General features: G+C 41.9%; 1 long non-coding RNA gene across 1 annotated transcript; it reads right to left on the bottom strand.

Moving 5' to 3' along the window:
- Positions 1-19,636: 19,636 nt before the first annotated feature.
- On the bottom strand, positions 19,637-20,537 carry LOC127534640 (uncharacterized). Its single transcript, XR_007942868.1, has 3 exons — positions 20,477-20,537; positions 19,843-20,217; positions 19,637-19,693 (listed from the first exon to the last, which is right to left on the bottom strand). It is a non-coding gene; the product is annotated as an uncharacterized LOC127534640 (long non-coding RNA).
- Between the last annotated feature and the right edge of the window lie 5,025 nt (positions 20,538-25,562).

The following is a 25,562-nucleotide window of genomic DNA, read 5'->3' as shown; positions in this document are numbered from 1 at the left end:
AGAAGCACTTAGGGGTTCAGTGTCTTGCTCAGGGACACCTCGACATGAGCACGACAGGCCAAGGATCGAACCGGCAACCTTCCGGTTACAAGATGGTCACTCTACCCACTGAGCCATGCCGCCCGCATGAAGGGTAGAGATCAAACCTGATTTGTGTGGTAAAGAAAAAAATGAGAAAAAAACACAGCAGTTTTCGTCTGTCAAAGCTCCCCAATGTGTTGCTTTATTTCATGTCCAGCCGACATCCCAAGGTATCATTACATTCTGCCAGCCGATGAATGAAAATGACGATGATCGACTACTCCATATATCTGATGGTGAATAAAATATTAAAATGTGATGTTTATATTCTGATGTGTTGCATCTAAATTAGCTACATCGTCTATCCTTTGCCCTCACGCTTCTGGTGTGACAGTGCTCCAGTTGCTGAAGAGTTTGAGTTAAGAAATGTGAGAAACAAACATGAAAGTGATAATGAGCTACTTCATAAATCTCAAGGTGAAAAAGATAGAAATATTAACACTTTTGTTCTATATATATATATATATATATATATAGATAGACAGATATAGATATATATGGGCTGCACAGTGGCATTTGTGTCAATGCAGTCAAACAAAACGTCCAAAATAATGCAGAAAAATAACAATTTTCTGGTTGTTGTCTAGGGCTGCACAGTGCCATAGTGGTTAGCACTTTTGCCTTGCAGCAAGAAGATCCCCGGTTCAAATCTCGGCCTGGGCCTGGGATCTTTCTGCACTCAAAAAAGGAAATGTCATTACTGTTAGATATAACACATGTCATTATGTTTGAATTACTCAGAATTGTTAGTTTTTCATAAAAATGCAAGTTAGTTGTGCTATTTGTAAGTAAAAATGTGCAATTGTCAGAATAACGGATTCTTTTGTTACTGCTACTGAGGAAAAAACACGACGCAAGGAAGACTCAGAGTCAAAATATTCAGTTAAGAATATTTAGTAAAAAATGCAAAGGATGGACAGATATGCGTGCACGCAGATTCTATCTTGTTCAGATGCTGACAGCAGAAAACTGCTAAAGCTAGACAAAGGTTCTCTGCATGCAGCTGTGATCACAAGAAAGAATGAATCTCTAAGCTAATACATGAGTTTTTAAACTAAGAAATTGCAGTCTTCTGATTGGCCCCACGCTGAGACAGCCTCTCCGGATGTCTTGGGTCTTGTCCAATCACCTCCGTCTTCCTCCTGCAAGAGGTGTCTCTGAATGTGTGTGTATGTGGCCGCTCCCTCTGACCTTTACACAGATTTTTAAGAGCTCAGTTCTGCTGAGATCTGCAGATTTCTGTTCCATTTGGTGTTGAATTAAACTATTTTACTGATTCAGTTTTATTCAACTTAACTTTAAACAACAATTTGATAATTTAATCACACCTTATGGCAGATTTGAATGATCCCATTCCCTTTATTGATTTTTGTTTAATCTTATTTAATTAATACCAGATTCCTATGTTCTTTCCCATTTTATTATTAATTTAATACATTGCTAATTTAGATTCTTCTATAGTATTTTCTCACTAAGCTAAATATATTAATCCTAATTCTCAACAGTGTTTTATGGTTCAATACTTTAACTTTTATTCTTGTTTAAGCTTTGTAGTGGGGGCCAGTTGCCCCACTACGTAAGATCTTTGTGTAACCTGATCACTCTATGCATTAACACTTGTAATTTAATCCTAAGTTCTAGGTCTAAAAATATCTAAGTCCCACCATTGAAACATCAGAGAATCCAGGAGCCAAATCTGCAGATGCCAAGATGTAAGGTGTTTTTTCGATACACCACAGACACAAACAAACACTTGAGAAAGGTCCCGGGAGCCCTCTGAACCCACTGTCTGACAACTGAACCCCTTAAACCCTCCCTTAAACTCATCTCTCTTTTTGCCACTGCCAGCTGCCAGTATTTGCACAATTAAGGAAAGAGCGAATCTTTACTCCCTAATAATTTTAATCAAAAACTCTTGGCTTGCCGGCACCTCCCCTGTGGGAGACAGCCTCCCCCAAGCTTTCTCACGCGAACACCTGCACCCTTATCTCCAAACAATACTTTTGTTGATATTGGCAGTTATTCCAGAGGAAACAAACCACAGGCTATCTGTAAACCATTTCAGTCAGAGGGCAAAAAAAGACTGCAGTCAGATACACACACAGACACAGTTCCATTATAGCAGTGGATTAATTCTTCCACATCAGCATCTAGCTGCTGTTTGAACTTTTCACCCTGTCTCTGCCTTTCTATGCATATGTGACAACCTGCACATCCAGAACTAGAATTCAAACATGCACCCATAAGCACTTTAATACATTTGAGTATAGAGTTAATACAAGTTGCAAGCACATTAATATATGATTAACACATAATATGATCAAACGAAGGTCAATAATGATTATCAGTAATAGTAAAAGAGTAATTAAATGATGATTGCAAGTAATGAATAAAAGTAATAACATGATTACTAAGCAAAAGTAATTAAAATGATGATTATAAGTAAAAATCATAAAATGATGATCATAAGTAATAAGTAAAAAGTAATTAAAATGATGATTATAATTGATAAGCAAAGAGTAATTAAAATGATTATAAGTAATATGCAAAAGCAATAAAAACATGATAGTTTAATACACATGCAAAAATGAATATTCCCCACAAATCCCTCCTTTTACACCTTTTAAGGTGTAAACAAAAAGCTGAATCTAGAATTGGCATGATTCAGTCATCCTCATCAGAATGGCAATAGTGGTAAACACGCATGGATGGTCTGGAACCCTTTGAAACAAAGATGGGAAAACCTATTTCCTTTCATCTGTGCTTACCCTATACTCGGAAATTTGCAGAAGAGAATTTTCATCCCAATATAGTGAACACAGAGGTGGAGTCAGGTCAGGTCTAATGAAGGATGGTATTTTAATGGGGATTGGGCAAGATACTACCCACAGGATATCTCGTACAGAACCACCACACAAGAACAAGAGGGTCTTGTACGCCACACATGTGTGATAGCTCCATTCACAATCAATTCTACCTTTTCTACACTCCATGTCAATGAAAGAATAGTTGGACATTTTTCCTTGTGACACAGTGTGACATATCCTAATTGATGTACACATTCAGTGATGCGATATGCTACAGATATGTGAGATGATTGCCCTGTTCTCGTTTTTGGCTCAACCTCCATAATTCTCCAATCCTGCACACGTGAAATGAGTAAACACTTAAAGGAAAAGTAAAAATTAAGTAATAAGCAAAATTAAGCGTAAAAGATAATTAATGAAAAGTTTTATTTATATATATATTTTTTGAACTTTATTCTATTATTCTGTTTGTTTGGTTTTTTTAATCCCTCCTTTTCACAATTCCTCCTCTCCATCTTCCATCTTTTCCAACCTCATCTCTTCTCCCCCCAGATCCTCTGGGATGAGCAGGGGCATCTGATATGGTGGGGGATCCCTCTCCTTAGACAAAGCAGTAGTTATTAAACGATTAATAAGTGTTCGAAGACAAGGAATGCAACACCAACCGCAACACACTAATATTGCTAAAAAGCAAGCTATAGAAATAAGCAGGGACGCGATCAAGGTTTTCCACTTACCAAACATGCGATCAAACTAACCTCCCAAAGGATTTTCCACTCCAGAGTTCTCAGCCAATTCGTTGGATAAGGCCGTGAGCCCTGCCAATGCTTTAGTAATGCTTCCATCCGGGGCTGTGTTATTGGGGATAAAGGTACAACAGTAATCTCCAAACATTTTGCACACACCCCCTCTCTCTGCTAGTAGCATGTCCAGAGCCATCCTGTTCTGCCAAGCCATGAGTGTAGTGGGTCCTAGTTGTTCAGCGATACCTTTAACAGCATCTCTGGTGTAGTTAACAAACCTCTGTTGATTGTAGTAGATGTAATTTATCCAATCTACATTCTTATTAATAGTGGGCCACAAGAGTATAGATTCAAATCCTGCTGCAATCTGACATCTGGCCTTAAATTCATTAGGAACCCCTCTGGGGACTCCAATGGCATCAATATACACCTGTGGATCGAAAGAGCCTCCGGGCACATCTCTTTTGGTTCTATGATAGGAAGTGTCGGCTACTTCCTGCAAAGTTTTAATTCCTAGGGGAAGAAATTTGAATGGCATAATCAGCTGAACTAGAGTGCATGAACCAATCCAATTCCTAGGAAGGAAGGGTCTAAGTTTCCTCCTGCCACACATCCACCAGAGATCTGCTCTGGATTGATTATGAACACCAAGGAACTGCTGTATTCCAGAAATTTCAGAATTTGACTTTGGCTCAGTAAGATTGTATGTAATGGCACAATAATCAGGACCAAGAAATCCCAAATTAACTCCAGGTCCTCTCTGTAGGAAACAACTGTAATTACCAGGATAACTTACCACAGACCCAGGGATTTCAGGCTCGTTAACTACTGGATACAGAGTTGACACCGTACGACACTCAGGGCTTGTAGACAACCTGTTGACACTGAACAGAGAGATTACACAGCGGAAGCCTTGTGGATCATTAAATTCATTCAATCTGAAGGGGACAGTCCCAAGTACAGGTCTTGCCTTTGCACATGCCACACAGTCAGTTTTTTCTATGGACACAGCAGAAAATCTCATTCACTGCAACCAGTAATTTTTCTCATCATAACCAGTTTGTAATGCAACTGAATCTTCATAGGAAATGTCGGTTAGATATGTTACTTGATCATCAGGTTTAGAATCTGGAGAGGAAAGTAGTTCAGTCTGAGACGCTGAATGGTTGGCAACCTTAATGATAAATCGGCCCTGTGGATCCGTGCCTTTTGCATGAATCCCCAAAATGTACACACCATTATCCAATATAATAGGATGCTTAAGAGTAATGTAAAGAGGATTGCAACTTCCTGCCTTACAATTAGGAGCCGACCTTCCCTTTACGATTGATAGCCTCCCTTTTAATGGAAATATTCCTTCTGAATCTGTCCTAGGTTGATAACCCCAATCTTTTGGTCCTGTATTTGCTATCACTCTACTCCAGGAGTCGCACCATTGTGGTACAGTATCTGCCATAAGATATGACTTGCAAATGTATTTCTCATCCGCCCAGTGGCTGTACTGATGTTTTCCACACTGCACAATGGAACAGAGATCTATTTTTACCGTTCCCTCAACTCCCGCTTTAAATGTGAGATTCTTTAGGTTTTGCAATTCAGACGCAACCGCCCTCTGTGCTTCTGACTCTAGGAAGAAACCAATCAAGCCAGTAGAGCGTTTGGTTCGGTTTTGTGTGTCAGTAGATGAGTCAATGGTCATGCTAAGTGTATGGTGTGTATTTGATTGATATTCCCACACCAGTATGGGAGTAACAATCGTCAGGGCTCCTATTATGAGAACAAAAAGAACCCCCCAGTGGTCATAGAGGCCTGGCCTCTTTGCAGGCCCTTGTGGGTCTAATATTGGACCTGCCATTATAGGAAGCTTTCTGTAAAATTTCACCAAATACTCTCTAAGTTTTTGGAGCCTCCTTAGATTCTGCCAGATCGGTTCCTATCTCTCCAGTTTTTTGAGAGGGTGGTGAAGTGGGTACACAATGAGTTAGGGGGTGCCAATTAGCTCCAGCTTTACCCTTTACCTGGACCGCATGCGAGGTACACTCTGTTACCTGATATGGTCCAGTCCACCTGGGCTCCAGCCACTTTCTTTTGTGTGCTTTCACCCGCACCCAATCACCCACCAAAAGTGCTGGAGTCTTCTTTTCAGCTGTCTCGGGCTCTGCTGACTGCACCTGTTTAGACAAAACTCGTGTCAACTTAGTTAGTGCAGTCATGTAATCATCACATTGTACCTGCCAAACATCCAGAGATGGCATATGACCCCCATCTCTGGGCGGGCCAGGCATTGGTCTGCCCGTCAGCAACTCATGAGGCGTCAGATGTGTTTTTGCCCCTGGTGAGTTTCTCATTGACATGAGTGCCAGAGCAAGAGCATCCACCCATTTTAACTTAGTATCGTGACAGATCTTAGCTATTTTTCTTTTCAGCGTTTGGTTTGCTCGCTCCACTAACCCTTGTGAAGCAGGATGATAAACTGACCCGAAACGGTGTGTGATGCCTAGGGTTTTTTCAACTTCGGCTAAAAGCTTGTTATTGAAATGAGACCCATTGTCTGATCTGATGTTTCGTGGAACCCCGTATCGTGGTATCAGCTCATTCTTTAACCACTTAACCACTGTTTGTGCTGTTTCATTCCTACAAGGAATTGCTTCCACCCATTTTGTGAAACGATCAACCATAACCAACATATACCTGTACCCCCTTACCCGGTTCTCAGCCCCCATGTCTGTGAAGTCAATGGTGATGTCATGGAAGGGAGCAGGCGGGACAGGATATCCACCCATGGGACATCTGTACGGAGTCTTGGAATTGTGGGCATTGCAGGTTTCACAATCTGACACGTAGTTCTCCACCAGTGCAGTCATGTGTGGGTGCCACCAGCACTTTTCAATGTTCAATTGTGTGGTTTTTCGTCCTTCATGTGCAGGTCCATGCGCTTGTTTCAGCAGTAGGTGACAGAGCGTTGTTGGAGCTACCAATCTTCCATCATGGGACCTCCAAAGTCCCTCTTTCTGTGTTGCTCCTTTCTTTGACCACTCACTCTGTTCACTCACTCCTGCTTTCTCTTGTATGGCTTTGATGTCGTCTTCTGTCAGTTCAGGTATTTGTGTCTCTGTCAGCATCATCTGTTTTACAGTGTAGCCTCCTGCTGCTTTTGCAGCCGCATCAGCAGCCTCATTTCCTCTGGCTACAATGTTGTCCAGTTTCTGATGGCCTTTACATTTCATCACGGCCACTGCAGCAGGGTGGTGTACTGCTTGTACTAGCTCCTCCAGCTGTGTTCGGTGTTTGACTGGAGTGTTAGCCGTGGTCAGGAAATTTCTTCTCACCCATTGTGGTCCATCCACGTGCACAGCTCCATGTCCATAAGCTGAGTCCGTGTAGATGTTTACTCTTTTCCCAGCTGATAGTTCCAGTGCACGAGTGAGGGCCACAATCTCAGCCAACTGAGCTGACGCTGGTTGAGGGATGATGCCCGTGTCTCTGGTGTCATAGATTCCTGTTTGTTGATTCAGTTCCACCACAGCAAAGGATGCTACATTTCCATTCTCTCCCTTGTAGCAGCAGCCATCGGTGAAAAGAATCATCTCAGGATATTCCAGTGGCTCTGCTTCCAGATCAGCTCTCAGTTTAATGTCCAGTTTTGCTCTTTCAGTGCAGTCATGTGGGATTTCACTTTCAGTCTGCAATCCAGTTGCCATGTTCACTCCTTCAGTGTGGAAAGTGATATGTGGCTGTAGCAGGATGTTAGAGATTTTGTTTTTTCTTGCTGTGGAGAACGTGAAAGCACTTGATCCCAGGAAAGCGACCACTCCATGGTTGGTGTTGACTTTAAGTTCATGGCACATGACAATGTGGCTGGTCTTTGTGATAGCTTTTGCTAGTGCTGCCAAGTGTCTGGTGCAGCCTGTTTGGCCCACTTCCATGTTGTCGAGTTTTGAGCTGTGGTACATCAATACTCTTCTCTCTCCCTCCTTTTTCTGAAAAAGGACACCATTTACCACCCCTCCTTTTTCAGAAACATCCAAGTAGAAGGTTTTGGTGTAATCGGGGGATGCCAACCCAGCTGCTTGTGCCAGTGCTTGTTTGGTTTGTGTGAAAGATTCTTCAGCAGCAGGAGTCCATGTGAGGGCAGCAGTCAGGTTATGGTTGCCAGCCTCAGCCACCATGTCTCTGAGCGGCTGGGTGAGTTCAACATAGCATGGCACATGATTTCTGCTGTAACCAGTGAGCCCCAGGAAGGCGAGCATCTGTTGGACGGTTGTTGGCTTGGAGTGGGAGAGGATAGATGATTTCTGGGATTCAGTGAGGCCATAGGCGTTTTGTGTGATTTCTCTTCCAAGAAATTCAACCATTCTTCTGCAAACTTGCACTTTTTCTCTTTTCACCTTATAACCCTCCTTTGCCAGCAGGGTGAGGAGGGCATGGGTGGCTGTCAGGCAGGCATCAGCTGTTGGGGCTGCCAAGAGGAGATCATCCACGTACTGGAGCAACACCACTCCATCAGGCAACTTCAGTGGTGTGAGGTGTTCTTTGAGAACGTGATTGAACAGTCCTGGGCTGTCTCTGTAGCCCTGTGGCACTCTGGTGTAGGTGAAGTTCTGCCCCCCATAGGTAAAACCAAAATATTCCTGGGACTCTTCGTCCAGTGGAAGACAGAAAAATGCATTAGCCAGGTCGACCACCGTGAAGAAATGGTGGGTGGGATTGATGTTCTGCAGAGACAGGCGTGGGTTAGGAATAGGATACAGTGCTGGGAGAGTAGCATCATTCACTGGTCTGAAATCTTGAACCATTCTCCAACCTTTTCCTGGACCTTTGGAAACAGGCAGAATGGGAGTGTTCCATGAGGACTTATATGGAACAATAACACCTGCTTTGAGCAGGCCGTCGATGGTTTCTGCAATGCCATGCACCTGTTCTGGTTTCAGTCTGTACTGTGGACGCCAGATAGGACCCTGACCAGGTCTGAGAGTGATGTGGATGGGGTCAACAGTCACTTTTCCAACATCATATGGAGAGGTGGCCCAGATTTCAGGGGGAACTTCATCTAGCAGTCTCTGCGTGTCAGGATGGTCAGTTTTCATTCTACCATGGAACCTGGGCAGATCTTTAAACTCCATCACCACCTTTTCTGTGGTTGGGGCAGCCACACACCACATGTCCTCTTCTTTTGCCTTCCAGACTCTGGGGGCCTCCGTTTCTTCCCATGTTAGAGTAACAGCTCTTTTTACCATTGGACCCAGGGAGCGTGCTTCATAACCACTCCCTATAGCCAGTGTAACATGTGGATGTGATTCTGATGATAAGTTGTACCAGCTTTGTTGTTCTTTAGTGAGTTCACAGCAGGCTGCCACTCCCTCTTTTCCAGCAAATAATGATGTGAGCTTGATGAAATCATTCTTTCCTTCCATTTCCTCATTCCAGGATTCATCATACAGTTCATCAGGGGTGGTGAGGTAATTGAGAGTGCAATGGAGGTCATCCAAGGGAGCTTTGTATGGATGGAGTGAATGCAGCCACGACTTCCACTGCATGTACTGGAACTGGATGTGTGGAGTTTCCGGTCCTTGGGGAAGAAGTTTCATCCAATAAACTCTGGTGAAGGGTTCTTCTGGCTGTGGTGTTGGAGCCACATACAGTATTTTGGCAGAAGTCGCAGGTGGGTGTGGCTTGGTGGTCAGGTTAAGTCCATCAGGACCACAGTAGATGTTCAGTCCAAGTTTGGTAAGTAGGTCTCTTCCAAGTAGGTTGACAGGACAACCTGGAGCATAGAGGAATTGATGTGTGAGAGTTTGACCTCCGTGGGTTACTGCCAATGGAACAGTGAAGGTCTGTTGCTGAGGTTGTCCCGAGACTCCAACTATGGCTAAGCTTTTGGTAGAAAGTGGTTGGATGGTATTTATACAGGAATATGTAGCTCCCGTATCAGCCATTAGCCAGTGTGTGGTGCCATTTATTACACAGGCCACCATTGGTTCTGTCAGGGGAGGACAGAACTGACCTGTGGCAGTCTCTGGGCCTCGTCAGTATTCCGCCTCCGGCTCCCATGCCTGTTGTGGCATTTGGGCCGGGTATGGAACAGGGGCAGGGCCTGGCGCTGGCACTGGAGCGTGATATTGCGCAGGAGGCACTCCTCCTCTCCCTCTTGGTGGTCCCCCTCTTCCTCCTTGTGCACCCACCGCTCGTGGTGGCTGTGGAGTATAATAGCTGAAACCAGTCGGTTGTAGGGGATGTGGACACTGAGTTCTCCAGTGTCCTGGCTCTCCACAGTTGAAACATGAGCCATACGTTCCAACCCATTGTCCTCTTCCTCCGTACGCTCCTCTTCGTGGTGGATAATATGGAGCTGGGGCTGCTGGAACATATGGAACTGGGGCTGCTGGAACAACCGCCTGTGGCTGCTGTGTTGGTATTTGAATAGGCTGTGCGCTCACAATGTCACGAAGAGCTTTCTGCATTTCTTCTTTCCAATCAGGTGGAGGTCCAGCCTGGACCACCATCTGCTTAGTTTTGGCTTTGCTCTTGCTTGCCATTTCATCATTTGCTTTAACTTGCTGTCTCAGCAGTCTCTTGGCCAGGTACCGTTCCTCCTCATCCTCTTTTGCTTTATCCTCCAGGTATTCATGGTAATGGTGTTCCAGATTGGTCACCCACATCCGGTAATCCATCTTGGAGAGTCCCACCACCTTTTTCAGACCCTCCTGCACCTGCTGTGGCAACCCTTTGACACACTGGAGTCTCCAGAGGGCGGTGGTTGCAGGGTTGGAATCGTGTCTTTCCCCTGTATACTTGGCCCATTCTTTTGCAGCTTTCATCAGGTATTCAGATACTTCTTCATCCTTTTCGATTTTGATGGTACTGACACTGCTTACATCACGATCAGTGGGATACAGCCTTCTCATTTCCGTCCACAATTTGTTTCTTATCCCATTCAGAGATGCATGATCTGAGAGAGCGTTACCCAGTCCCGCAGCTTGGAGAATTTCAGAGGCTGTAACTTTTCCTTCAGTTTTTCCCAGGAGTGCTCTGATGTCTCCCATACACAATGTGTCTCCGTAGGTCTCACTTTCCAGTGTGTAAATCCAGTCATCTGCTCCTTTGGTCAGAGGTGGCAGTTTCCTCAGGAGGCCCTCCATATCACGATGTGGGAAAGGCACGTAAGCAATTCCCCCATTGGTCACTCGCAGGGGAGCTTGTACTGGCATTTGGGTGGATGAGCGCTGCCTCAGCGTCATTGGATGAATTCTGGAGGTTTGTGGTGGTGTCTGAGGTGGTGGCGGCTGGCCATGATTCTCCGTGCTGGTGTGTGGTGGACTTGGAGATGTAAGGGTGCCTTCAAAATGTCCTTGTATGACACCAGTGACATGTGTGTTGTTTCTTGGAACCCAGCTATCAGGACCTGTCATTTCCAGTGACCATCCTCCACTTTCCCTCATTGGTGCAGGGGGCGCTGGTGTCAATTCTTCATACACTGGCTCAACTGGTATGGGGGATGTGGGGTCACAGGGTGCTCCAAGATTTCCAAAAACTTCATCTTCCAGTATTGGGGGCAGTTGTAAGGGAAGGTCTGCTCTGGAAGAAGCATTTGAAGCAAGAGAAGCAACAGAGCCGGAAGAGACTGATGGATATGGTGAAGGAACTCTGCTTCCTGTGTCTCCACTGCACCTGCTTTGAGTGAGATTACGTTGTTCTTGGGTCAGATAGGTGATTTTTCTGTCCACATCTCTCATATGTTGTTCAGTTGTTGTCAGGAGATTTGTCATTTGTTCTCCCATTTTTCTCACTTCAGTGGAAATCCTCCCAATCGTTGGATCAGCAGGAATGACGACATCCAGTATTCCTTCTTTCACTGAAACCAGTGGTGCCTGCACTGCAACACTGCGTCCACCAGGTGGTGTTGCTCCTTCATAGGGTGGTGGGTCTTCCTGCAAGAGTAGGGAGGGGTAGATCTGGGTTGGGTTTGACATCATAGGCGGAGCCGTGGGCTTAGCGGTTTTACTCTGTTCAGGGGTTTCCTGTTTAGATGGCAGTAGAGGCATGACTGTCTGTGAAGCAACTTCCTCTTTCAGCTTAGCAGCAGGCTTCGGCAGCTTGCAAGCATGTGTGATGAGGTTACACATTTGAGTAGTTACAACTTCTTTGTCTGTAGCTTTCTGCATTTTGTTGAATCTTGTCCCCCAAGTGCGCTTGTTGTCTTTTTCCCACTCCATGACTTTCTCGTGACGTTCAGCTGCAGCCGCAGTGAGTATGCATGTGACAGTTTGAGAACCAGGCAAAGGAGCACCAGGCTGACCCGAAACCAAACCCTGTCTCTCCCACTTTTCCCAAACCTTCGAAACGTACTTCCGTATTTTACCCTTATCTTTTGACATTCCTCTTTTCTCCATCTCCGAAACCACAAACTCTTTCAACTTTGCACCATCCATCATTCACTTACAAATCAACCTTTCTTTGATAAACACAACCAATAATATGAAAGCAACACAAACAATAATCCACCCAACCAGCAAAATTGCCACAAACAGTTTTAGCAGCTTCAACCGAGTTTCAATGAGGGTTATGCGTACGCTATCTCTGGCACCTCGTAAATAATCCTCAATAAAGTAGAAATCCGCCTGTTCTCTTGTAAGAGCTATCTGTGGTCCCAATTCACTCTCTGAGTCAAAGTTTTGTCCTGGTTCTGTGCTAGCTCTTCCCACTCTCATGTCAAGGAGAAAGTTATCAAAAAGGTGATAGAAGGGGATCAGAAAACAGAGGGGAAGTAAGAAAATCGCTCGGTTTTCCAGTCACCTCCAACCCCCCTCTCCGATAAAATGTTTTTTGTTTTTTTGTTTTTTTTCAATCAATCCAACAGCACATTTTAAGTAATTGTACAATCAATTCAATCAACAGATGTAACAAATTTTCTCAATTGTTTTTTAACAAAGCAGTGAAATTCCTCTTAGATTAGCAGCCCAGTCATCGGTTTGTACTCTGTACAAACTCACAAAGACAGACTACAATTTCTCACACAATTGAAATCAACCAGCAAGCAGTATTTAACTGCATATGTCCTAGGTGAATGAGAGCATCAATCCCTTTTTCATACAATAAACACCCCTTCCACCCATAACACAGCAATCACGTTCAGCTGAGAAAACTAAAGAAAGGAAAAAAGAAAGAAAAGAATAGAAATAAAAGAAAATAAAGTCTTGCACTCGTTTTACTCCTTATTCCAGTTATCCACACCACAATGCATTCTCACAAATTTAGACCGTCTGTCCATTCACACCAAAATGACGTCTATTTTCTGCCAACGTGTGTAAAGATCAGCTGCCTGCCTGTCAATCACTCAAACCCTATGCAGACGATCGCATCTCATTCCTAATGTAGGAACAAACACAATTATGTACAGAGTTTAGCAATCCGAAAGGTTCTTACGCGATTCCACTTACACAAAATTTAAAAAATTTGCCCACAATGTAAAATAAATTCAACAGAAAATCGCTAATTTAGATTACTTAATTGTGGCCACATCAAATCTTCCCCAGACAGTATGTCCTAGTGCTGCAGGTAGGACGTAATGGTGACCTTTAATGCGTACATAGCGCAACCATTGTACTGCTACGGGCTTTTTAAAAGATTATAGTGTCAAAACAGCAACTGGCCGTAAATACGGTCTCAGTCCTGCACCCTATTCCTTCAGGGATTTCCTACCAATTCTTATACACTACAGCTTAAGGCTGCAAGGGCAGTTTCACGTTACACATCACACTTCATCATCATCTCTCTGGTACAGACCAACTGATCCCAGCTTAAGGCTGAGAATCAACAGTCCTCTGTCCAGTCACCGGTGTAAAGATAATAAAGTTCTGACCATCCAATGCAAACCAACACCGATGTGTGCTTATTGACAGTTACAATTAAAATTCATTCAAATTTGACAGATCTCCCCTTACCTCACAGAAACTCACAAATTTGGCTATGCCCAATGTGCAGAATTCGATTAAACAGGTTTCTGCTTACCTTGTTCTTTTCGTTGACTGGCCAGTCGTGTGAGTCTCTGTGTGGCTCGGAGCTCCCCGTCAGGTCCTCCCAGAAATCTCCGGTGTCGGACCCCAGGCCAATTTGGCTTTAGCAGGTCTTCCAAAAATGATGCCTCAAATAACAGTAACCCCGTCCGTGCCTCCAAATTTGTCAGAATAACGGATTCTTTTGTTACTGCTACTGAGGAAAAAACACGACGCAAGGAAGACTCAGAGTCAAAATATTCAGTTAAGAATATTTAGTAAAAAATGCAAAGGATGGACAGATATGCGTGCACGCAGATTCTATCTTGTTCAGATGCTGACAGCAGAAAACTGCTAAAGCTAGACAAAGGTTCTCTGCATGCAGCTGTGATCACAGGAAAGAATGAATCTCTAAGCTAATACATGAGTTTTTAAACTAAGAAATTGCAGTCTTCTGATTGGCCCCACGCTGAGACAGCCTCTCCGGATGTCTTGGGTCTTGTCCAATCACCTCCGTCTTCCTCCTGCAAGAGGTGTCTCTGAATGTGTGTGTATGTGGCCGCTCCCTCTGACCTTTACACAGATTTTTAAGAGCTCAGTTCTGCTGAGATCTGCAGATTTCTGTTCCATTTGGCGTTGAATTAAACTATTTTACTGATTCAGTTTTATTCAACTTAACTTTAAACAACAATTTGATAATTTAATCACACCTTATGGCAGATTTGAATGATCCCATTCCCTTTATTGATTTACTTTAATCTTATTTAATTAATACCAGATTCCTATGTTCTTTCCCATTTTATTATTAATTTAATACATTGCTAATTTAGATTCTTCTATAGTATTTTCTCACTAAGCTAAATATATTAATCCTAATTCTCAACAGTGTTTTATGGTTCAATACTTTAACTTTTATTCTTGTTTAAGCTTTGTAGTGGGGGCCAGTTGCCCCACTACGTAAGATCTATGTGTAACCTGATCACTCTATGCATTAACACTTGTAATTTAATCCTAAGTTCTAGGTCTAAAAATACCTAAGTCCCACCATTGAAACATCAGAGAATCCAGGAGCCAAATCTGCAGATGCCAAGATGTAAGGTGTTTTTTCGATACACCACAGACACAAACAAACACTTGAGAAAGGTCCCGGGAGCCCTCTGAACCCACTGTCTGACAACTGAACCCCTTAAACCCTCCCTTAAACTCATCTCTCTTTTTGCCACTGCCAGCTGCCAGTATTTGCACAATTAAGGAAAGAGCGAATCTTTCCTCCCTAATAATTTTAATCAAAAACTCTTGGCTTGCCGGCACCTCCCCTGTGGGAGACAGCCTCCCCCAAGCTTTCTCACGCGAACACCTGCACCCTTATCTCCAAACAATACTTTTGTTGATATTGGCAGTTATTCCAGAGGAAACAAACCACAGGCTATCTGTAAACCATTTCAGTCAGAGGGCAAAAAAAAGACTGCTGTCAGATACACACACAGACACAGTTCCATTATAGCAGTGGATTAATTCTTCCACATCAGCATCTAGCTGCTGTTTGAACTTTTCACCCTGTCTCTGCCTTTCTATGCATATGTGACAACCTGCACATCCAGAACTAGAATTCAAACATGCACCCATAAGCACTTTAATACATTTGAGTATAGAGTTAATACAAGTTGCAAGCACATTAATATATGATTAACACATAATATGATCAAACGAAGGTCAATAATGATTATCAGTAATAGTAAAAGAGTAATTAAATGATGATTGCAAGTAATGAATAAAAGTAATAACATGATTACTAAGCAAAAGTAATTAAAATGATGATTATAAGTAAAAATAATAAAATGATGATCATAAGTAATAAGTAAAAAGTAATTAAAATGATGATTATAATTGATAAGCAAAGAGTAATTAAAATGATTATAAGTAATATGCAAAAGCAATAAAAACATGATAGTTTAATACACATGCAAAAATGAATATTCCCCACACAATCTCAGTTTTACTTGGCTATATTAGTTTCCCTAACGCAACAGTGTTCAGTAAAATTTAGAAGGTAGCTTGTCCCTTGGACGCTGTACAACCTCTCATTCAAGGTCTCGCGAGATTTCGTGACGACCGCCATTATCCTTTTGTGCCTGATGGATGTAGCTGCATTAGCAGAATCCTTGGCCATCTTCCAGATAGCGGTAAATAATTTGCTTTTATATACCATTATTTTATAAAACAGCTATTATTATTTATTCTCAATAAGTTATGTTGAGCTGAAGACTGAGTTATAATCTCATTGCAAGATGCTAGCAAGTCATCATGATGCGATGACAAGCTAGCAACTTCATGCAAAATAATAATCTGTACAAGAGACAAGTTTCTATGCGTTACTGTGCTAAAACAAGTATCCGGTATAGATTAGGAATGGAGGGATTTATGAAAAAATCCGAGCTGTTGAGTGCTTTTGTCTCAGTTTAGCGCGCACATGAGCAAGTGAGCCATGCGGCCGTGACTCTTTAGCTGCAGAGCGTTTCTGATATCAGGGGCGGTTTTAGACTTTCAGCTCTAGGGGTGCTTAGCACCTGGTTGGGCGGGGGGGGGGCACATCTGACCAATGTTAAGCGACGGCTCACCCAGCTCTTCTGCATTCAACAGAGCTCAGTCATTCTCTTAGATACTATTCGTTGGTTCAAGAAACAGTCAAAATAGTCCTCAAAATGCTGACCGTTTGAAGTTTGATTTTCAAAATATGTCTGCTAGCAATTGAGTTAATGCCACAAAATAAACATTTGAACACATGCAGCAACGTTGCTCATGTTCTGTGCTTTGCCCCCCAAACCTTACCTGAAGCTTTTGCTGGAGTTTTCTTGGAAAAAAATGCCCTAATATCCATTGTGACGTTCGGTCCACAAACAACACATTGATAAAACAATGATATGGCACCAGTGTGAAATTACAATAGCTTTTTTCCACCTTCATGTTTGGCATGCCATAAGCATTGCTTGCTTCATTTTGTGATTTGCAAGGCTAAACGAGTAAAATTCGCTAGCTTAGAAGGCAAGCTAGCTAGCTGGATTGTTTGTTTAGACAACTCAGACTTATAAATGCAGATTTCATGGACAAACTTGTGAGTTCACTTCAGGGTATAAATACCAAGTAAATGTTGCAGTCACCTGCAGTTGCTGGCTCTGTTGGCTAGCCTGTCAATCTCTCTGCCTGATCCATCACACGCACACAGGGGTGGGAGCAGCATTCAGCGCAGGCAGAGTAGAGGGGAACTTGCGCTCTCTTAATGGATCAAACCATTATCCAAGGGGGGGGGGTGTCAAATTAGGGAGAACTTTGCCAGATTTTACATTTGGTTTGAAATGGTAAAATAAATAACACTGTTAATAATTATTTCAGCATTTATTATAAACATAAATAAATAATGCCCAATAATTCTAGGGGTGCTTAAAAAAATTAAGGGGTGCTCAGCACCCCTGAAAATGGTCTAGCTCCGCCCCTGTCTGATAGCATCCATTAAAGCTGCTCCACCCAGCAGCAGGAGGCGTGCGCCTCTGCTCCAACAGTATCTGTCTGCAGGCTGCAAGAGAGAGGCGTGTCGCAAAGTAGGCGTATCGCAAAGTGACGTCACTTTGCGATACGCCTACTTTGCGACACGCCCACTTTAGCAACAGCTGATTTCGTGATCTCGTTCACGTCAGAAAACACGCGAGATTTTGTTATCACCACTCTACTGTGTAGCGAACGTGCCCTCTGCTGGTCAGAGTTAGCCACTGAAGCTGGATAATACAATAATACACACACAATCTCTAAATTTAACATAAAATATCCGTAAAAATCCAATCACACACAATACAAAAGTATCCTAAATGAAATGTAAATTAAATTATGTACAATGAATGCCACACTTAATATATATGTACAATGATTGCCACATGAACATCTAGAAAAATGTTACTGCCTTAAACAAAGCTTCATTAATAATGTCTGTATTACTCCCCAGTCAGACATCAGTGAAATAGCATCTTTTAAATAACAAATAATACCAAATATAGATCTCTTCAAAGCACAACAAAGTGGTGAGGTATGAGTGTGTGTGGGATGAAAAATCTAAAGTCTCTGGAGGAATGCCTCAGAGAGGTCAGCTTCTGTATCTTGGGTTCTATTTCTAATAGTTATTACTACATTGTCTTGATGGGGTCATTTTTCTGTAAATGCAAATAAATAATTTATATCACAAGTGTAACATTTTGTGTCAGACTTTATTTGGTTGGATGATGTGAACAGTCAACAACATACACAAGACTGCTTTTGAATTTCATAGTCAGGTAACTACATTAATTTACTGATGAAGAATGATAGTCAGCCAGAGCTTTAAAACCATGACAATTGAAGTTAATTACATTCATCACCTTTTTAATATGTGTTGCTCTGCTGAGAAACAAAGTTGATTAAGAGCTCATTGCATCCACTGGCACATGCTCCTGTCAACATTCTAATTTAAAAAATGAAATCTATCAACCAAAAGACAAATAAACAAGCAAACCTTTTCACCAACCTTCAGCCCCTCGTTGTCTTCCCAGTCATGATTCTAAATAGATGGAACATTCCAAGATAAACATGTCAGAACTATACCAAATCTTTATTGATATAGTCGGTGGTCTTCCAAATGTCCATTTTTTGTCAGTTTGTAAAGGATGCTGCTGATGCAAGCAGCAAGAGTTTCACAAGTTCATGGTGACAATAAGTGAAATTTGAAAAAAGAAAACACTTAATATTCAATTCAATTCAATTCAATTTTATTTATATAGCGTCAATTACAGTCAACTCGTCTCAAGACGCTTTACAGAACCCAAATGCCTGACCCCCAGAGCAAGCCCAAAGGCGACAGTGGCAAGGAAAAACACCCTTTTAACAGGGAAGAAACCTCGAGCAGAACCCGGCTCTATATAGGGGGGACCCATCTGCCTGCTGGCCGGGCGGGTTGAGAAGGACAGAAGAGGGCAAAGGGGAGGGATGGGAGAAGAGGGAGGGGTGGGAAAGCAAGGAAAACACAACACACATTTGGATACATGCATGACAGGATATGTGACACAGACAAAGTATAAGCTAACATTGAAAACTGACTCATAATTTACTCTTATGATGTACGGCTCTGACATTAAACATACTCCATATATAGCTAGCAGTAAAATTCAAACAGTATGTAAGTTAGCATAACAGTATAGTGAAGGCAATGCAGAGTTGACTGGTGGAAAAAGGGAGTTGGAAGCAGAGGGATGGAGGAAGGTCAGCAACAGCATCCCACAGTGGACATGGTGGAGACTGGACCAGCTGGTGGAACATCAACCGCAGATCTGAAGCATCCAGCTCTGGGACCAGGGACACTCGGAGAAATAGCACAGGGGGAAACAGAGTGAATGTACTGCAATAACGGTATACATATTAAATGTAAAGGTAGATAGAGAAGGGCTCAGTGCGTCAAGAAAAGTCCCCCAGCAGCCTATAGGCCTATAGCAGCATGACTAGAGGCAGAACGAAGGGACGTCCAAGAAGGAGTCAGCTGTGCAAATGAATATGTCTTCAAATATCATGTATTATAATATGCATCTCTGTCTCTGTTCAACTGTGGGGATTTTTTTTTATTACAGTCTAGATCTCAGTTAGTTCTGATATTATTTCTAGATAGCCCTTGGTCTCTGATCGGCAATGCCGATGTACGATTTAGAATATTAGTGTAACTGTTTATTATTGTGTGTCAGGCTTATGACCGGTGGTTCAAACTTACTAATAAAATGAAACAAAGGACATGACAAATACTATGGTGTGCTTCCTAGTGAGACCATTCAGTGGGCCTTAAACCAAGGCTGCCTGTTATTGTTATTGGTGACTACACTGTCCTTTGAAGAAGGTCTTAATTACACATACATGTAAAGTCGCCATATTATATCACTCATTGTGTTGTTGTCACATATTCTTACATCTGTGTCTTCATCATCTGTTCTTTTCCGCAGGTGAAAGACGGCCAGAAATCATGTCCTTTCCCTCCTTAGTGAAATGGGCAAACCTTCTCCCATGCCTGAAGAAACAAAAAATAAACTAAGAAAAATAGTCATAATGCTGAAACAGCCAGCTAGGGATACAATATAACAATATTTTTATCTAACAAAGAAATCTAATCTCCTTTGTTAGATTTTTTTGATCTAACAAAGGTTAAATCAATCATACCCTTCCAGGATTAGGTTTTCCATAGTAACGGAACACCACCATCTCCGCAGAACTGGCATGTCGTCCTTATAGGAAGAGCACATTCCACAAATCCACAATGATTAACTTCATGTACATGTATGTTGCTGCTACTTTAAATATCCAAACTAGTTTGTCAAACTTACAGGAACTGTAACGATCAAATTATCGGTTCAACTTACAACAGTGAAGTCAAATGGATCACTAAGAATGAGGTACCAGGCGTACTGTGTCAGAAACATTAAACAGGTTAAGGTACTGAAAATATGTTCAGCTAATTTGAAAGTTCCATGTTTGAAAGCTTACCATTATCATAAAAATGCCACAGTCATTTGCATGTGTCTGTCTCAGAAGCTCCTGCACCACGATAGTAGAACAAATATCAAAATGTATCTAATACAATTTTTTTTAAAAAGCATGGTATCATGATATTGCTTTGATGAGCCAAGTCAGTTTATATGGGGGTGTATATTAATACTAAAAAAGTTTTGAGAAAAATAGTTACAATATTCACTGCAGGTCACCCTCTTTTTGGGACACAGCAACAGAGGACACTTGATTCCCATAAATGCGGTTGTATCTTCTGATGAAGTAATGCAATCTTGAAGACTGCTACCTCTATGTCTTTGCCTGTTTTTTCAATCCAGGGACCTGGAACCAGCTGCTTTGCAAGATCACTGTTATTTAAAGAAAACACGGTTACATAATGCCTCTTCTGTATTAGCATATCAATTAAAACAAAAATAATAGCTCTCTTTTCAAGTCTTACTTGACAAATACATAAATACGTAATATGAAATAATGTAAAAAAAAACATAAATCAAACACCGAAACATACGGACTGAGCACAGTAGAGAATTTACACAAATTTATAAAACACCCTCGGTACACATAGTACACATATCCAGACAAAAGAGGACGTTTGGTCACCCTATTACAACACACATTGCAACATTCAGTCATTCTTTTTGTGACGTTTACACAGCAACAGGCTGGTGTACTTCTGTTTCTTCAATGAAATAATATTACATACTATAATATCGCCTATCACCATAGCTATGAAACAACAACATGCAGCAAGTCGTTCACATTTATTACATGAAATATGCTCAAACTTACGGCGTGGACACGACCCGCCATGGTTGAAGATTCAAATCTCATATCTCGCGTGTTTCTCCGTGACTGCCGGTGAGAGGTGTGTCGCAAAGTAGGCGTGTCGCAAAGTGACGCGAAGCTTTGCGACACGCCTACTTTGGGACACGCCTCTCTCTTGCAGCCTGCAGACAGACCCGTCTCCTCTGCTCCACTCTTCTGCGTCCTTTCATCCTTCGCCACACACGACTACGCGGCCTCCCAAAAGGTAAAGACTACAAATACATGTTTAAGAATGAGGTACAGTCCGGTTAAAAAATATTTCAAAAAGTACTTGGTTGTATCTGAGACTTGCAGCTGTGCGAACAGGTGTGACAACCTGAATTTTAACCCAGTGCAGTCAGAATTACTATAGGTGCTACTGGCACAGATTATTTTATATTGGAACACACTGAATTAGGATGAATTTTTTTTCGCCTAAATTATTTCCCTAATAAAACACCTGAAAATAAGTGTGGCAGCACTGTGAGTGCTTGAAAACACAATAGGGCAACACCCTGGGGGCTTAATTAGTTCAGGTCAAAATTTCATAGCAATACTACAAGAAATGAGTGTTTCACACATGTATTTGTAGGGCTATGCCCAGGCGTTGTACATTTTGTACAGCCTCTGCACACCCTCTGCACACCCTGGGCACAATGATATATTTCCATTTTGCAGTCCGTTTGGACATTATTTTCACTCCAAAAACTCATAAACAACTCAGAAAACACTCAATAAACAGCTGCAGTGAGGAGGAACAGCTCCCAGCTGCAGCACAGGAGATGAGAGAAGGAGAGGTGACAATGTTCACACTGCCCTGCTGTCAGCTGAACCTGCTTTGTTCGATTTATAGCCTCCCATTCAGCAGCCATTGGCTACAAGACCTGTCAGTCAAAAGTTTCCTCCGATTTGATTTGCTCAGTCTTTACTAAGGAAATGAGGTCGGGTCCACTTTTGTCACTGTGACAACGGTTGGCTGTTTAGCCCTGGAAGGCCGACCAAAGTTACTTGATTGGTTGAAATGAGGTGTCAATCAAAAGGTTAGAGTTCAGCCGCCATTTTGAGCAATAGTTCGCTAAAAAACATTTCTACATAAACTTACATAAAGATATGAAGAGAAATGCAGGGAGTATGGAACGCGCAGTGCCACATGCGCACGCACGCAGCCGAGCTATTTGTGGATTATTTACTGATTTCAAAACATGTTTTGGACAATACATTATACTGGCTTGTTTTGTCTGGATGCCTAAGCTTGGATTATGGCCGTTTTTTGTGGATTTTTTCATCTGTGACCAGTTATGAGCCTTCAAAGGTGAGTTTTGCTGTTTACGTGATTTGTTGTTTGTTGGACAAATGTGTTTATATTACCCTCTGTGGTAATCACATCTGAAAGTGGTTTATACCGGTGGATTCATGAGAATCTAAGCTTTCCATGGGTGCAGGGCCGGCCCTAGGACTTTGGTGGCCCTAAGCAAGATTTTTTTTGTGGCCCCAAGACATGCACAGGGCAACTACCAAATCACGTGCACAGCTTGTAATTGGGTTAAAACACACATGCACATGATTAACAGCAAATATTCAGCCCACTCCTGAACTTCCTTTTTGGAGCCATGATGCCATCTCTAGTGCTACTGCTTTTCCATCTGTGGCTTCTCCAGACCAGTGTAATCGATCAAGTTTGAAACGGTGCCGTGGTGTCACAGTAGCCTAACTTACACATGAAGCATGGAGTCACCAACTGACTGCTGGTTTATTTTTTCTTTCCTGTATTTTTCCCGTATAGTTTTCTAATAAGCCAGTTTAAATTGATATGTTACCATGATGATTTATGTTTTATTGGAATAAAGACAGGCATGGGCGTAACCACCATCTCAGAAGTGAGGGGGACAAATTTTTCAGAGTGATTTATCATTCTCTTACATTTAATTGTACCGTCCTTAGTGGCTAAAGAACCACATAATCCCTAACAGCCACAGTGCAATACCAGGGGACCAACTAGGCTAGTTCTTTAAACTATAAAGTATAAAACTTTAAACTATAAAATCTAAAGTTTTAGTGGCCAAACTCTAGTTGAGTTGACAACAATGTCCCTTGAACATCTACTGGACGAGTAGCCAAAGGTGCCAAACGCTGAACATGAAATGATCAGTACTGCCTGGTTTCTCCCTGCAATAGATATCTTATTTTCAGGAAGTTATAATCTCTCCTTACCTGTAAAGACCCTACATCCTTGTCCCTGCTGCTGGCCTCTGATTCATCTCCTCCCTGACTCTGCTCTTTCTGTTATGGCAATAAACATAAAAAATGTGGTAAGAAAAATTCTGAAATAGCATTAGGAAGAGTAAAAATTGCAGTAGAATTTAACCTCAAAATCACTTTAACCCATAGATACATATTTTTTTCTCAGCCACTTATATATATATATATATATTTTTTCACCTCTGCAGACCCTGCATGGTCAACATTACTGCTGGCCGCCGCCTCTGGTCCATCTCCTGCCTGACTCTGCTCTTTGTTATGGAAATAATCATTAAAAAATCTGAAAATCAAAATTCTGAGATGGAATTAGAAAGAGAAGGAGTAAAAAATAGTTGTAAATTTATACCATAGATAGCCTATTCTTTTTCTCCTCCCTGACTCTCCTCTTTTGGGACCAAAAGACTTAAATACATGGAGAGCAATTGTGAGCACATCTTCTGCCCAGAAATAAAAGAGGACTGGGTTTATTCCAAGAATAAACTAATTAGCAGTAATGTAACAGAGGCAACAACATTTAAATTATTGTTAACTAGCTTAACATATTGATATATTGCCACGTTTTACCTTGTCATCATTTAGCTAACAAGTCTAACATTGTTTGCATCCAACAAGGTCACACAACTTACACGGTTTGTTTGGAAAAAACTGTGTAAAGTTTTTTCTTCTTGCTGGCTCTGGCTGGTTTGCTAAACATTACTCCAGACGCACGTTCAGCACTGCTCAGCACAGCAGCACGTCTCCTGTGGAACACCTGCGTTAGCATGCGCTCATGGTGCATTCAAAGACGGCTCGGTAAAACACGTTACTGGATGCTAATAACGGGTTTAGCTGTTGTAACGGCTGAATAAAGTGCGGGGGACAGAGGGGACAGATGTGGAAAGTGCGGGGGACATGTCCCACGCATACCCTGTGTCCGTTACGCCCATGAAGACAGGGACAAAATGCGAATCACACACTTATTGTGGTGTGGCCCCCTCTAGTGGATGTGGCTATAAACAACGGCATAGAGTGTTTATGCCAGCGGCCGGCCCTGCATGGGTGTATAGCAGGGGTGTCAAACTCAGTTCCTGGAGGGCCACTATCCTGCATGTTTTAGATGTTTCCCTCTTCCAATACACCTGATTCAAATGATCAGCTTATCATCAAGCTCAGCAGAAGCCTGATAACGAACCTGATCATTTGAATCAGCTGTGTTGGAAGAGGGAAACATCTAAAACATGCAGGATAGTGGCCCTCCAGGAACGGATCTTGACACCCCTGATGTATAGTGTTTCTGTCATCGAGTTTGCAGCTTCGCTCAGTTTTGAAAAATGCTTATGCACATCTCAAAACGGCCCGAATACGGGACGCTGAACCTCTAATCAGGGTCCCCACGCGTCCTGGAAAACTTGAAAAATGATAGACCAATTTTGCAGTCATGGAAAACATATGGAAAATAAAATGCCCAGGAAAAACTTGAATTGTCCTGGAAAATGATTTATCTCGTTCTACCTTCTTAGTGAACAAAAATCAGACATAGGAAATTAAGTAAAAATGATCTTGGTAACTAATGCACACTTATCTATAAAATAGGAGTAGATGAAATAATGCAAGTTAATAAATAAGATCTTGAAAATTAAAAACAATGGTGACAAAAATAAAAAAATGGCAAATTGAAATTTAGGGTTACAGAAACAGTAAATCAACATAATATATTCATAAGAAATCAGAGTAAATAAAGATTTAACAAATAGTATGAATCCTAAATGTATAATACTAAGACACTACACAAACGCCAGAAACCATCCTGAAAAATGATTTCCACAAAAGAGTGAGAACCTTGTTAATTTATATTAAATGCATTTGAGCATTTGTCAAACTGGTTGCTATTATGTTAACAATAATAAAACTATTAATCATTATATCATTATACTTGTTGTATTCCAATAATAATGATGAGCACTGAACAGGTCACACCTGACTGACTAAACAATACAATGAGCACATTGTGTTGTTTTACAGAACTCAATCAGTGACTAACATGTTTATTGTGTGTGCACATAATTATTTATTGTATCTTGCTTTAGCAGATAGAGAATAAACCTGTGTTCTGTCTTCTTCTGCAGGTTCACTGCCAGACCTCTAGTGGAGACCATCTTTGAGAGGGGCATGGCCACCTGCTTCGCCTACGGACAGACAGGAAGTGGAAAGACACGTGAGTTACAGGCAACGACTTTTTCTCTTGCAAAAGCTGAAACTGAGGGTTTTACTTTGTTTCAACTCTGCTGAATGTAACTAAATATATCTTCACCTGTATTGTATTGTAGACT

Source organism: Acanthochromis polyacanthus, chromosome 7 (assembly GCF_021347895.1).
Source record: "Acanthochromis polyacanthus isolate Apoly-LR-REF ecotype Palm Island chromosome 7, KAUST_Apoly_ChrSc, whole genome shotgun sequence".
Lineage (NCBI taxonomy): Eukaryota > Metazoa > Chordata > Actinopteri > Pomacentridae > Acanthochromis > Acanthochromis polyacanthus.
This window is presented reverse-complemented; position numbering and strand designations above follow the sequence as displayed.